Raw genomic sequence first — 14,440 nt, 5'->3', positions numbered from 1 at the left:
TGTCACTGGCACTGTAATTTCAACTTTTTTAAAATTGGTCATGATAAACGTTTTTGCTGTTTTACCTGGAAAACTGCTGGAAACACTGCAAAATAGCAGTTTTCATAAAACGTGTTATTTAGAGGCTAAAACGAACGTTTTGCACAATTTTGCACTGGCACTGTAATTTTAACTTTTTTAAAAATTGGTCATGATAAACGTTTTTGCTGTTTTTACTGGAAAACTGCTGCAAACACTGCAAAATAGCAGTTTTCATAAAACGTGTTATTTAGAGGCTAAAACGAACGTTTTGCACAATTTTGCACTGGCACTGTAATTTTAACTTTTTTAAAAATTGGTCATGATAAACGTTTTTGCTGTTTTTACTGGAAAACTGCTGCAAACACTGCAAAATAGCAGTTTTCATAAAACGTGTTATTTAGAGGCTAAAACGAACGTTTTGCACAATTTTGCACTGGCACTGTAATTTTAACTTTTTTAAAAATTGGTCATGATAAACGTTTTTGCTGTTTTTACTGGAAAACTGCTGCAAACACTGCAAAATAGCAGTTTTCATAAAACGTGTTATTTAGAGGCTAAAACGAACGTTTTGCACAATTTTGCACTGGCACTGTAATTTTAACGTTTTTAAAAATTGGTCATGATAAACGTTTTTGCTGTTTACTGGAAAACTGCTGCAAACACTGCGAAATAGCAGTTTTCATAAAACGTGTTATTTAGAGGCTAAAACGAACGTTTTGCACAATTTTGCACTGGCACTGTAATTTTAACTTTTTTAAAAATTGGTCATGATAAACGTTTTTGCTGTTTTTACTGGAAAACTGCTGCAAACACTGCAAAATAGCAGTTTTCATAAAACGTGTTATTTAGAGGCTAAAACGAACGTTTTGCACAATTTTGCACTGGCACTGTAATTTTAACTTTTTTAAAAATTGGTCATGATAAACGTTTTTGCTGTTTTTACTGGAAAACTGCTGCAAACACTGCAAAATAGCAGTTTTCATAAAACGTGTTATTTAGAGGCTAAAACGAACGTTTTGCACAATTTTGCACTGGCACTGTAATTTTAACTTTTTTAAAAATTGGTCATGATAAACGTTTTTGCTGTTTTTACTGGAAAACTGCTGCAAACACTGCAAAATAGCAGTTTTCATAAAACGTGTTATTTAGAGGCTAAAACGAACGTTTTGCACAATTTTGCACTGGCACTGTAATTTTAACTTTTTTAAAAATTGGTCATGATAAACGTTTTTGCTGTTTTTACTGGAAAACTGCTGCAAACACTGCAAAATAGCAGTTTTCATAAAACGTGTTATTTAGAGGCTAAAACGAACGTTTTGCACAATTTTGCACTGGCACTGTAATTTTAACTTTTTTAAAAATTGGTCATGATAAACGTTTTTGCTGTTTTTACTGGAAAACTGCTGCAAACACTGCAAAATAGCAGTTTTCATAAAACGTGTTATTTAGAGGCTAAAACGAACGTTTTGCACAATTTTGCACTGGCACTGTAATTTTAACTTTTTTAAAAATTGGTCATGATAAACGTTTTTGCTGTTTTTACTGGAAAACTGCTGCAAACACTGCAAAATAGCAGTTTTCATAAAACGTGTTATTTAGAGGCTAAAACGAACGTTTTGCACAATTTTGCACTGGCACTGTAATTTTAACTTTTTTAAAATTGGTCATGATAAACGTTTTTGCTGTTTTTACTGGAAAACTGCTGCAAACACTGCAAAATAGCAGTTTTCATAAAACGTGTTATTTAGAGGCTAAAACGAACGTTTTGCACAATTTTGCACTGGCACTGTAATTTTAACTTTTTTAAAAATTGGTCATGATAAACGTTTTTGCTGTTTTTACTGGAAAACTGCTGCAAACACTGCAAAATAGCAGTTTTCATAAAACGTGTTATTTAGAGGCTAAAACGAACGTTTTGCACAATTTTGCACTGGCACTGTAATTTTAACTTTTTTAAAAATTGGTCATGATAAACGTTTTTGCTGTTTTTACTGGAAAACTGCTGCAAACACTGCAAAATAGCAGTTTTCATAAAACGTGTTATTTAGAGGCTAAAACGAACGTTTTGCACAATTTTGCACTGGCACTGTAATTTTAACTTTTTTAAAAATTGGTCATGATAAACGTTTTTGCTGTTTTTACTGGAAAACTGCTGCAAACACTGCAAAATAGCAGTTTTCATAAAACGTGTTATTTAGAGGCTAAAACGAACGTTTTGCACAATTTTGCACTGGCACTGTAATTTTATTTTTTTAAAAATTGGTCATGATAAACGTTTTTGCTGTTTTTACTGGAAAACTGCTGCAAACACTGCAAAATAGCAGTTTTCATAAAACGTGTTATTTAGAGGCTAAAACGAACGTTTTGCACAATTTTGCACTGGCACTGTAATTTTAACTTTTTTAAAAATTGGTCATGATAAACGTTTTTGCTGTTTTTACTGGAAAACTGCTGCAAACACTGCAAAATAGCAGTTTTCATAAAACGTGTTATTTAGAGGCTAAAACGAACGTTTTGCACAATTTTGCACTGGCACTGTAATTTTAACTTTTTTAAAAATTGGTCATGATAAACGTTTTTGCTGTTTTTACTGGAAAACTGCTGCAAACACTGCAAAATAGCAGTTTTCATAAAACGTGTTATTTAGAGGCTAAAACGAACGTTTTGCACAATTTTGCACTGGCACTGTAATTTTAACTTTTTTAAAAATTGGTCATGATAAACGTTTTTGCTGTTTTTACTGGAAAACTGCTGCAAACACTGCAAAATAGCAGTTTTCATAAAACGTGTTATTTAGAGGCTAAAACGAACGTTTTGCACAATTTTGCACTGGCACTGTAATTTTAACTTTTTTAAAAATTGGTCATGATAAACGTTTTTGCTGTTTTTACTGGAAAACTGCTGCAAACACTGCAAAATAGCAGTTTTCATAAAACGTGTTATTTAGAGGCTAAAACGAACGTTTTGCACAATTTTGCACTGGCACTGTAATTTTAACTTTTTTAAAATTGGTCATGATAAACGTTTTTGCTGTTTTTACTGGAAAACTGCTGCAAACACTGCAAAATAGCAGTTTTCATAAAACGTGTTATTTAGAGGCTAAAACGAACGTTTTGCACAATTTTGCACTGGCACTGTAATTTTAACTTTTTTAAAAATTGGTCATGATAAACGTTTTTGCTGTTTTTACTGGAAAACTGCTGCAAACACTGCAAAATAGCAGTTTTCATAAAACGTGTTATTTAGAGGCTAAAACGAACGTTTTGCACAATTTTGCACTGGCACTGTAATTTTAACTTTTTTAAAAATTGGTCATGATAAACGTTTTTGCTGTTTTTACTGGAAAACTGCTGCAAACACTGCAAAATAGCAGTTTTCATAAAACGTGTTATTTAGAGGCTAAAACGAACGTTTTGCACAATTTTGCACTGGCACTGTAATTTTAACTTTTTTAAAAAATTGGTCATGATAAACGTTTTTGCTGTTTTTACTGGAAAACTGCTGCAAACACTGCAAAATAGCAGTTTTCATAAAACGTGTTATTTAGAGGCTAAAACGAACGTTTTGCACAATTTTGCACTGGCACTGTAATTTTAACTTTTTTAAAATTGGTCATGATAAACGTTTTTGCTGTTTTTACTGGAAAACTGCTGCAAACACTGCAAAATAGCAGTTTTCATAAAACGTGTTATTTAGAGGCTAAAACGAACGTTTTGCACAATTTTGCACTGGCACTGTAATTTTAACTTTTTTAAAAATTGGTCATGATAAACGTTTTTGCTGTTTTTACTGCTGCAACTGCATAGAAAAACGTTGCTGTTTAAATGCTGACTGCAGTTTTCATTAAAGTGTTATTTAGAGGCTAAAACGTTTATTTTGCAACTTTTGCACAATTTAATTTTTAAAAACTTTTAAAATTTGCATGATAGTTTTTACTGCTGCAAACACTGCAAGTGAGAACTCACGTTTTGAACTGGCATGGCACTGTAATTTTAACTTTTTTAAAAATTGGTCATGATAAACGTTTTTGCTGTTTTTACTGGAAAACTGCTGCAAACACTGCAAAATAGCAGTTTTCATAAAACGTGTTATTTAGAGGCTAAAACGAACGTTTTGCACAATTTTGCACTGGCACTGTAATTTTAACTTTTTTAAAAATTGGTCATGATAAACGTTTTTGCTGTTTTTACTGGAAAACTGCTGCAAACACTGCAAAATAGCAGTTTTCATAAAACGTGTTATTTAGAGGCTAAAACGAACGTTTTGCACAATTTTGCACTGGCACTGTAATTTTAACTTTTTTAAAAATTGGTCATGATAAACGTTTTTGCTGTTTTTACTGGAAAACTGCTGCAAACACTGCAAAATAGCAGTTTTCATAAAACGTGTTATTTAGAGGCTAAAACGAACGTTTTGCACAATTTTGCACTGGCACTGTAATTTTAACTTTTTTAAAAATTGGTCATGATAAACGTTTTTGCTGTTTTTACTGGAAAACTGCTGCAAACACTGCAAAATAGCAGTTTTCATAAAACGTGTTATTTAGAGGCTAAAACGAACGTTTTGCACAATTTTGCACTGGCACTGTAATTTTAACTTTTTTAAAAATTGGTCATGATAAACGTTTTTGCTGTTTTACCTGGAAAACAGCTGCAATAGCATTTCATAAACGTGTTAATGGACAGTTTGTTTTGCGTTTGTTTAAAAAACTAAGACACACGTTTAAAATTTTGTTTTTACTGGAAAATGCTGCAACTGCAAATAGCATCTAAAAGTGTTATTTAGAGGCTCAAATTATAAGGTTTATTTTGCAACTTTTGCACATTTAATTTTTAAAAACTTTTAAAATTTGCTGGATAGTTTTCATTTGGAAACACTTCACTTAAAAAGTTTAGTTTTCATAAACGTGTATGAGAAAACGAACGTTTTGCACATTTTTGCACTGGCACTGTAATTTTAACTTTTTTAAAAATTGGTCATGATAAACGTTTTTGCTGTTTTTACTGGAAAACTGCTGCAAACACTGCAAAATAGCAGTTTTCATAAAACGTGTTATTTAGAGGCTAAAACGAACGTTTTGCACAATTTTGCACTGGCACTGTAATTTTAACTTTTTTAAAAATTGGTCATGATAAACGTTTTTGCTGTTTTTACTGGAAAACTGCTGCAAACACTGCAAAATAGCAGTTTTCATAAAACGTGTTATTTAGAGGCTAAAACGAACGTTTTGCACAATTTTGCACTGGCACTGTAATTTTAACTTTTTTAAAATTGGTCATGATAAACGTTTTTGCTGTTTTTACTGGAAAACTGCTGCAAACACTGCAAAATAGCAGTTTTCATAAAACGTGTTATTTAGAGGCTAAAACGAACGTTTTGCACAATTTTGCACTGGCACTGTAATTTTAACTTTTTTAAAAAATTGGTCATGATAAACGTTTTTGCTGTTTTTACTGGAAAACTGCTGCAAACACTGCAAAATAGCAGTTTTCATAAAACGTGTTATTTAGAGGCTAAAACGAACGTTTTGCACAATTTTGCACTGGCACTGTAATCTTTATTTTTTACTGGAAAACTGCTGCAAACACTGCAAAATAGCAGTTTTCATAAAACGTGTTATTTAGAGGCTAAAACGAACGTTTTGCACAATTTTGCACTGGCACTGTAATTTTAACTTTTTTAAAAATTGGTCATGATAAACGTTTTTGCTGTTTTTTCTGGAAAACTGCTGCAATAGCATTTCATAAACGTGAGACGAGTTTGGTTGTTTTGCGTTTGTTTAAAAAACTAAGACATTGGAATACGTTTGTTTTTGAATGGATGTATTGAGGAAAATGGTAAAATGTATTCTTAAATCACTAAAATAGAGAGTTTGAATAAAGGTAGACAGGCCACAATTTATAAGGGTTTGTATTTTGCAACTTTTGCACCATTTAATTTTTAAAAAAAAGTCTTAAACTTTGCTGTATAGTTTTTCATTTGGAAACACTGCAAAAGAGTTTAGATTTTCAAAAGCAAGTATGAGAAACCGCCTCTCACGGTTTTGAAATGGCATGGCACTGTAATTTTAACTTTTTTAAAAATTGGTCATGATAAACGTTTTTGCTGTTTTTACTGGAAAACTGCTGCAAACACTGCAAAATAGCAGTTTTCATAAAACGTGTTATTTAGAGGCTAAAACGAACGTTTTGCACAATTTTGCACTGGCACTGTAATTTTAACTTTTTTAAAAATTGGTCATGATAAACGTTTTTGCTGTTTTTACTGGAAAACTGCTGCAAACACTGCAAAATAGCAGTTTTCATAAAACGTGTTATTTAGAGGCTAAAACGAACGTTTTGCACAATTTTGCACTGGCACTGTAATTTTAACTTTTTTAAAAATTGGTCATGATAAACGTTTTTGCTGTTTTTACTGGAAAACTGCTGCAAACACTGCAAAATAGCAGTTTTCATAAAACGTGTTATTTAGAGGCTAAAACGAACGTTTTGCACAATTTTGCACTGGCACTGTAATTTTAACTTTTTTAAAAATTGGTCATGATAAACGTTTTTGCTGTTTTTACTGGAAAACTGCTGCAAACACTGCAAAATAGCAGTTTTCATAAAACGTGTTATTTAGAGGCTAAAACGAACGTTTTGCACAATTTTGCACTGGCACTGTAATTTTAACTTTTTTAAAAATTGGTCATGATAAACGTTTTTGCTGTTTTTTCTGGAAAATTTTACAATAGCATTTCATAAACAGTTTGTTTTGCGTTTGTTTAAAAAACTAAGACATTACGTTAGAGTTTTTTGGATGTATTTAAACGAGGAAAATGGTAAAATGATATTTCTTAAAAATCATCTAAAATAGAGAGTTTGAATGGAATGGGTAGACAGGCCACAAAATTATTAGGATTTGTATTTTGAACTTTCATTAATTGTAAAAAAACTCTTAAACTTGGCTGTAAATTTTTCGTAACATTTCAGTTAAAGAGTTTAGATTTTAAGCAAGTATGAGAAACCACGTTTTGAAATGGCCTATGGCACTGTAATTTTAACTTTTTTAAAAATTGGTCATGATAAACGTTTTTGCTGTTTTTACTGGAAAACTGCTGCAAACACTGCAAAATAGCAGTTTTCATAAAACGTGTTATTTAGAGGCTAAAACGAACGTTTTGCACAATTTTGCACTGGCACTGTAATTTTAACTTTTTTAAAAATTGGTCATGATAAACGTTTTTGCTGTTTTTACTGGAAAACTGCTGCAAACACTGCAAAATAGCAGTTTTCATAAAACGTGTTATTTAGAGGCTAAAACGAACGTTTTGCACAATTTTGCACTGGCACTGTAATTTTAACTTTTTTAAAAATTGGTCATGATAAACGTTTTTGCTGTTTTTACTGGAAAACTGCTGCAAACACTGCAAAATAGCAGTTTTCATAAAACGTGTTATTTAGAGGCTAAAACGAACGTTTTGCACAATTTTGCACTGGCACTGTAATTTTAACTTTTTTAAAAATTGGTCATGATAAACGTTTTTGCTGTTTTACCTGGAAAACTGCTGGAAACACTGCAAAATAGCAGTTTTCATAAAACGTGTTATTTAGAGGCTAAAACGAACGTTTTGCACAATTTTGCACTGGCACTGTAATTTTAACTTTTTTAAAAATTGGTCATGATAAACGTTTTTGCTGTTTTTACTGGAAAACTGCTGCAAACACTGCAAAATAGCAGTTTTCATAAAACGTGTTATTTAGAGGCTAAAACGAACGTTTTGCACAATTTTGCACTGGCACTGTAATTTTAACTTTTTTAAAAATTGGTCATGATAAACGTTTTTGCTGTTTTTACTGGAAAACTGCTGCAAACACTGCAAAATAGCAGTTTTCATAAACGTGTTATTTAGAGGCTAAAACGAACGTTTTGCACAATTTTGCACTGGCACTGTAATTTTAACTTTTTTTAAAAATTGGTCATGATAAACGTTTTTGCTGTTTTTACTGCACAATACTGCAATCATTTCATAAACGTGAGAGTAGTGGGACGAGTTTGGTTGTTTTGCCTTTGTTGAAAAAACTAAGACATTCGAATGAAAGATCAACCACGTTTGATGTATTTAGAGGAGGAAAATGCTGAAACTGCAAATAGCATCTAAAAGAGAGTGTTATTAGACAGGCCACAAAATTATAAGGGTTTGGATTTTCCAACTTTTGCAAGTCTCCCTTTTGGCAATTTTGTAGAAAACTCTTAAACTTGGCTGGATAGTTTTCATTTGGTAACATTTCAGTTAAAGAGTTTAGATTTTCAAGCAAGTATGAGAAACTCGTGTTTTCACATTTTTGCAATGGCCTATGGCACTGTAATTTTAACTTTTTTAAAAATTGGTCATGATAAACGTTTTTGCTGTTTTTACTGGAAAACTGCTGCAAACACTGCAAAATAGCAGTTTTCATAAAACGTGTTATTTAGAGGCTAAAACGAACGTTTTGCACAATTTTGCACTGGCACTGTAATTGGTCATGATAAACGTTTTTGCTGTTTTTACTGGAAAACTGCTGCAAACACTGCAAAATAGCAGTTTTCATAAAACCTGTTATTTAGAGGCTAAAACGAACGTTTTGCACAATTTTGCACTGGCACTGTAATTTTAACTTTTTTAAAAATTGGTCATGATAAACGTTTTTGCTGTTTTTACTGGAAAACTGCTGCAAACACTGCAAAATAGCAGTTTTCATAAAACGTGTTATTTAGAGGCTAAAACGAACGTTTTGCACAATTTTGCACTGGCACTGTAATTTAACTTTTTTAAAAATTGGTCATGATAAACGTTTTTGCTGTTTTTACTGGAAAACTGCTGCAAACACTGCAAAATAGCAGTTTTCATAAAACGTGTTATTTAGAGGCTAAAACGAACGTTTTGCACAATTTTGCACTGGCACTGTAATTTTAACTTTTTTAAAATTTGGTCATGATAAACTTTTTTGCTGTTTTTACTGGAAAACTGCTGCAAACACTGCAAAATAGCAGTTTTCATAAAACGTGTTATTTAGAGGCTAAAACGAACGTTTTGCACAATTTTGCACTGGCACTGTAATTTGGTCATGATAAACGTTTTTGCTGTTTTTACTGGAAAACTGCTGCAAACACTGCAAAATAGCAGTTTTCATAAAACGTGTTATTTAGAGGCTAAAACGAACGTTTTGCACAATTTTGCACTGGCACTGTAATTTTAACTTTTTTAAAATTTGGTCATGATAAACGTTTTCCCTGTTTTCACTGGAAAACTGCTGGAAACATGAGTCACGATGAACAACCATTCAAATGGAAATTAGCTGCGTATTCTCATGCAAATCAAGGTCATTTCCCTTACAATAGTGGAGCACCAAGACTCACTTCGAAACCGAGAGAAGCACGAAGTCGGAAATCCATTGGATGGCTTAACTATACAAGCGAAAGGTTATTTTATCTGTCATGTGGTAAGCACTGAAGGTTGCAGATTACAAACTGTGCGCACGCGCCCCGCTAAAAGTAACATACATACATGCATGCATAAACTTAATTTCATCTCCAATTTCAGGCTAACTACAAGAGCTAATCTTTACATTTACAGCTAAAATACATAGCATATACAGATTTTTACCACAATTGCTTGTAATCTCGCAATCTGATTGGCTAATTTGCAGTTGTCGATAAGAGTCTAGACAACGCTGTACGCGTCATGTTCGCGTCATTTTGTCAAGCAATGTAATAGCCAATCAGGAACGCCCATTTTGGGAAATAAACCAATCATATTGCGAGAAAGTTGCAGAGAACGCTTGGTCTTTCTTCGTGTCACAATTTTGGTCACGCCGTGAAATAAAAACTTTCTTTGGCGTTGAATATTGTGGTAAAAAACAAATCGAAAGTGGTTCAGCGTTGTCTGTACTCTTATCGACAACGATATTCGTCATCACAGTGGTCAAAATTTGTTGTGGGCAAAATACATAAAATAGATAGCTTATACAGATACATACTAAATGCATCATATTTAAATGTATACTAATTAAAAAGAAAAGCCGCTGTACAAAATGCGGCCCTGGATTCTCTTTTGAAACCAGTAAACTCAGTGGTACGGGTAAAATCAGGTAGCCCATTCCGCTACTTAGCTGATACGTAAGAAAAAAAACAAGATAAAGTAATATGAGGAGATTTTGAATGCCCTTATTGCATAGAGATGTAGAGTTTGACTTAAGTAGTAAGAGAACAGGTAATCTGCAAATATAAATCTGGCTATGCTCTTATTTACATTGTACCGTTCCTTTGACACGAGGATCACAGTGGAAAAACCACAAGTTTGTCGCAAATTTCTCTATGAAAAAAATTTGTTCAGAAATCAAAAGTCTATGTTAACTGCACACACCAGGGTTATTGCTTAGTATCCGGCTAGAAATCGTCTTCTAACTTTTTCCTCCGGCCGCGCTTCAGCCATTTGATGAGGGCCAGTCTCGTGCTTCTCAAGTTGCCTCCTCCAAGCCCAAAAGAATTCTGGGTAATTCTGCCATTCCATGACAAGGGAAGACACCCCATTGTCATTTCATAGATTTTTTTTTAAGTGTCGGGCCACCCAGTCCCAGCAGCAAAATATAGCCTCCATTGAAGTTTTTAGCTTTCAAAACTTGCCCATATTGTATCGGTAGGTTTTGGAGACAACTTCACTCGTGAACCGCCATGTTTACAACAGAACATTTTAGGCGTCCCAGTCTGCATGAAACCATCTCTCACCTCTGGCTCCAGAACACCAGACACGCGCGCTTCTTACCTTACGAGTTTATGCCTGTAGTATCTGTTTAACTGAAATGTCAATTCGTTGTAACTGAATTAACCAGCATCTTAATTTTTTGGGTGGTAGGCTACGTATCGGAGAGCCAGAACCTGGCCAGAACATTTACGCATACGCCGACGGAATGTTTGAACAAGAGAGAAAAACGCAGTACCTCCAGACATGGCGCTGGAGTGTCGTACCAAACGAGTTGTCCCGGGATTTTTTGACGCATTTGGCCCTTCGCGTCTTTTATTTTGTTAATTCTTACCGATTGATCTTAGAATTTTTGACCTACAGAATATCCACCAGCAATGTTACTTTGAAATCTGCCGGCCAAAAGGGTGGTCGGCAGAAGAGGGCAAGGACACAGACACCATCAGCAACGCTCACAACCCCATCGCAAAAACAAAATGTGGTAACAAGCAACCCTCGATAGGATGTCATGGCATCAGGAAGGTCCTGAAGAACTTAAAATAAATATTCCTTTGTAGGCTTTAGATAACTTACAAACCATTTTAGGATGTCAGAAAGAAAACGTTTATTTAGTTTCGAAAAGTTCAATAACGAAGGTTTTGTTGTCCTTGCTTCGCCAAAGTTATTTTTAATGGGTTTACAAGCTCTGGTGGTCCGGGTTCGGGTCCTGGCCGGGGACATTGTGTTGTTCTTGGGCAAGACACTTTACTCTCACGGTGCCTCTCTCCACCCAGGTGTATAAATGGGTACCGGCGTAATGCTGAGGGTAACCCTGCGATGGACTAGCATCCGATCCAGGGGGAAGTAGAAATACTCCTAGTCGCTTCATGCTACAGAAACACGAGATAAGGGCCGGCCTGATGTGCCTTCTAGGCTCGTAGCAGACTTTACCTTTACCAAGCTCTGGTTAGTTCTTTAAAAGAGAATTTCCATCAAGTAGCTAACTCAATTCAGCCTAAAACAGGAGAAAACTCAACACGAGGCCTCGGGGAATATGCTTGTGTCAATTCCCTTTAGTCTTAGGAAACCTGCATGCAGACATTCTTATTGTGCCCCGTCACGCGATCGCCGCGCGTGACGAACCTCAAAGGACCCTTAAGGATGTCTGTGTAGGAGGCTACGGTTGTTTCTTTAGCGAACAATTTAGAAATTCTGTTGCTGTAACCAAACTGACTTATATCTACTGGTCTCCTAACCTCCTACGCTGCTCCTACACAGACATTCTTAAGCCTGTCTTACAATCGTTCTGCCGCTTCACGAGCCTAAGAATAGGCGAAGAATATCTGTGAGTCTTTTTGACTTTTAGTTTTTGCTTTAAAGCAATATTCATTTCAAAGCTGAAAAGTGTTCATACCACCCTTAATATTTCAACTGACGACAAACTGACTATTTCTAGGTTTGAGAAAAGCTACGACACAGAATAGAGGAAAGAGGAGCTAAATCCTACAGTATGTCGGATCTTTTGGCTTTATCGAGCCTTTTTCTTATGCAAACATGCGATGACGGTTAAACCTAGTGAGTAGCGAGTTTACTTTGACGATACTCTGTGTTTGACCGCAGGTAACGAAAGACCGGACAACGTGACAAAAGCGCCAAGATATTTGGGGGTTTAGCGTTGTGTGACAGACATCCCAGGAAACCAGAAGGGGACTGACATAAAATCCAACAAATAGTAATTGACTACGTCAAATTTGGCTCTTCGATTCCGTGTGGTTAAAGGAACATTTTACACGTATAAATACTTGATATATATTTTGTCTTCTTTTTCTCTCATAACAAGAACCAGCGCGGGCCACGTCTTTATTTACCTTTTTTTCTATGTTTTTTTAACGGTCTTTTTGGTTTTAAAATAATTAACCACAGGGTCGGGGAAAAAAATGAAAACAGTTTCTCGTTACGCCGTTACGCGTTTTACTAACAACCACTTCTTGCTAACATTACTTCGATGTCTTCTGCACCAGCTCGTTTTAGTGCTTCTTCATTGCTTATAAAGTGGTCGCACCTGATTTTGAGAATGAGTCGCAGATGTCGCTGTTGTATTGTGCGAAGTTGTCTGACTTCATGTTGGTATATTGTCCATGTTTCGCTAACCGATGAAAATAGACCCTCCTGATTGAAAAGTTATAAATATTTACTTTTGCAATGGAAATATAAGGAACTTTAATTAAGTGTCTAGTTGTTCTAGCGCTGGAGCACCAATTGGGGACACTGTAAAATGAAATTAACAATTAAAGTTAATTAAGTCAAATGTTGGTTTTTTGGGATGTGGAAACCTGGAGTACCCGGGGAAAACCTCTCGGTGCAGAGTAGAGAACCAACAAACTCAGCCACATATGACGCCGAGTCTGGGAATCGAACACGGGTGGTGGTGGAAGGCGAGTGCTCTCACCACTGCGCCATCTCAGTCTGCACCCCCAGATCTGCACCCCGGTTGAGGAAACAAGGAACAACTCGCGATAATTTATGCCACGTCTGATCCAAAGGAGAATGATGCTAACACGCTTTGTTCGCGTGGTTAACAATAAACAAAAAAAAAAACGCTGTAAAAGCTTGTTTTTTATACGATAAATTAAACTAAGAGAACTTGATGTATTTTACTGATATGTGTGAAAAATTCTGATAACGGAGAGTGTTCATAGCAACGAACAACGCTGAAATGAACACCGATATTTTAAGTCTTTGTTTAACTTTCATATTTGCATAGGTTAGCGGAAAGGAAGCGCTAATTGGGGACACTGTAAACTGAAATTAACAATTAACACAACTCAAGTCAAATGTTAGTTTTTGAGGAGAGGGGAAACCGGAGTCACCCGGAGAAAACCTCTCGGTTCAGAGTAGAGAACCAACAAACTCAACCCACATATGACGCCGAGTCTGGGAATCGAACCCGGGCCACATTGGTGGGAGGTGAGTGCTCTCACCACTGCGCCATCTCTGCACCCCCAGCGGACACAACATTTTACGAGTTTATTCCTTGCGATTTACTTAATTTGTTGCTTTCTTCAAGTTTATACACTCGATAAAATTTCGGGCGGCATGACTCAAGATATCGGGCGACATGACTATGAATTTCGGGCAATTTGACTCTGGTTCCGGGCTACTTGACTTCGGGCGCGATGACTTTCGGGCGACTTGACCGGTTATTGTACCAAGATTGAGGCTCTGCGTGGGTAAATTCCAACAAGCGACATGGCCTAAATGTAGCGACAGCACTTAAAGTGAAATCGCTACAAACGACATCTTTTCTTTAAATTTCCGACAGCAACGGTCACAGCAACTTGAAACATTGACAAAGCACCGACACGATATTTTTAAATTCAGACTAGCGTCACAGCCAGGGCGAAGAGGAGCGCGCTCTGGGAACGAGAATGTGTTTCATCGGACCCTTTGAAAATACCGGTTGCTCAGTAACCCAATATGTATTGGGTCACCTGTCAATCTCGACCCCAGAGCTCTTCTCTTGACTGAGCGAGAGAAGAGCTCTGGGGAACCCTGAAACAAAGTGTCTTCTCATTGGTTTTCGTGAAGAACAATCAAAAGCTTTTCTAATTGGTGCATTCATGTTAGAACGAGGAGTGAGCAGGCGCTGTAAGGTTCCAATAGCCAGTTTTTGGCTATAACAACCCTACGGCGCATGTTCTCCTGCACAGAGTTCCCCAG

This window comes from Montipora foliosa, chromosome 10, assembly GCF_036669935.1.
Source record: "Montipora foliosa isolate CH-2021 chromosome 10, ASM3666993v2, whole genome shotgun sequence".
NCBI classification, from domain to species: Eukaryota; Metazoa; Cnidaria; class Anthozoa; order Scleractinia; family Acroporidae; genus Montipora; species Montipora foliosa.
Note: the sequence above shows the minus strand (reverse complement) of the source record.